Source organism: Diaphorina citri, unplaced genomic scaffold, assembly GCF_000475195.1.
Source record: "Diaphorina citri unplaced genomic scaffold, Diaci psyllid genome assembly version 1.1 scaffold2039, whole genome shotgun sequence".
Classification (NCBI taxonomy): domain Eukaryota; kingdom Metazoa; phylum Arthropoda; class Insecta; order Hemiptera; family Psyllidae; genus Diaphorina; species Diaphorina citri.
The window spans coordinates 1-1178 of record NW_007379464.1 but is presented as its reverse complement, the minus strand read 5'-3'; the positions used below and the strand labels follow the sequence as shown (position 1 = coordinate 1178).

Sequence of the window (1178 nt, the reverse complement as noted above, 5' to 3'; positions counted from 1 at the left end):
GCGCTTTAATTTTAATTTAAGGCGCTTTAACACTTGCATTTCATTCGCGCCGTACCCTCTGATGGGGCGGTAACACTCGTGGAAAACTGGAAAATCCTTTTGTAGTTTAAGAAAAGAAAAGGTCGGTAATATCGAATCCGGACCCATTTTCCTTTCACTGGGAGTCTTCCCTTTATGTTTGTCTCTTAACAAATTAAGAGAATACACGAAAATTTCAATATCGAATCCGGACCCATTTTCCTTTCACTGGGAGTCTTCCCTTTATGTTTGTCTCTTAACAAATTAAGAGAATACACGAAAATTTTCTCTTCAAGCACATTCTAAAACATCCTCTGACACCAAAAAACAACACTTCAAAAAAATACAACTTGAGTTTCATGTTATTGTATCTGCTGGGTCTTATCAATAAGAACAGAAAAAGGTTTTTATTTTCTACACCAAGTATACAACTTGAGTTTCATGTTATTGTATCTGCTGGGTCTTATCAATAAGAACAGAAAAAGGTTTTTATTTTCTACACCAAGTAACTTTTATTTTTTAATTTTTTAAACATTTAATAACACAAAACACACCGTACAAAATCAGATCAGTTCAAAATGGCCAACTCGCCTACAACAGTTCTAATGAAGAAGTTCAAACAGTTGTGACGTCAAAATGGGCAGAAACGCCCGCGCACAAACGAACGAAGCGGGAGTCATGAATTATGACGTCATCGCCTACAACATCTCCCTCTCAAAGATAAGGATTACCAGAACTTAAGAAAGCCACAATATAATAGGTACTAATAAATGTCAAAATTACAATTAATGTCAAACTACAATTGAGATTCATTCACTATCTTTTCCACAAAGAAAATGGTTTCCACCCTACCTATCCGGAAAATATTGCCTACTCTCTACTCTACTGTTAGAACAATTAAATATGAAAACACTTCAAGAGAGGAGAAACAATCAAGGGGTGCTATTCATCTTTAAATTACTGAAAAATCTTATTGATTCCCCAGAGTTACTCTCTAAAATTAACATAAGAGTTCCTGATATCAAACTCAGAATTAATGAAAATAAAAAAATCTCAAGTATCCCCAAAAATAGATTAACAAATCCACTTGAAATTGCAATGTCCAACTTCAATAATATGTACAACAACTTGGACATTAGCATGAATATAGGAGAAATCAT

At 34.0% G+C, this 1178-nt stretch overlaps 1 long non-coding RNA gene across 1 annotated transcript; it reads left to right on the top strand.

Annotated features, from left to right (window-relative positions):
• The first annotated feature begins 225 nt into the window (after positions 1 to 225).
• On the top strand, positions 226 to 797 carry LOC113471061. Its single transcript, XR_003393901.1, has 2 exons — positions 226 to 421; positions 504 to 797. It is a non-coding gene; the product is annotated as an uncharacterized LOC113471061 (long non-coding RNA).
• The last annotated feature ends 381 nt before the right edge of the window (positions 798 to 1178 follow it).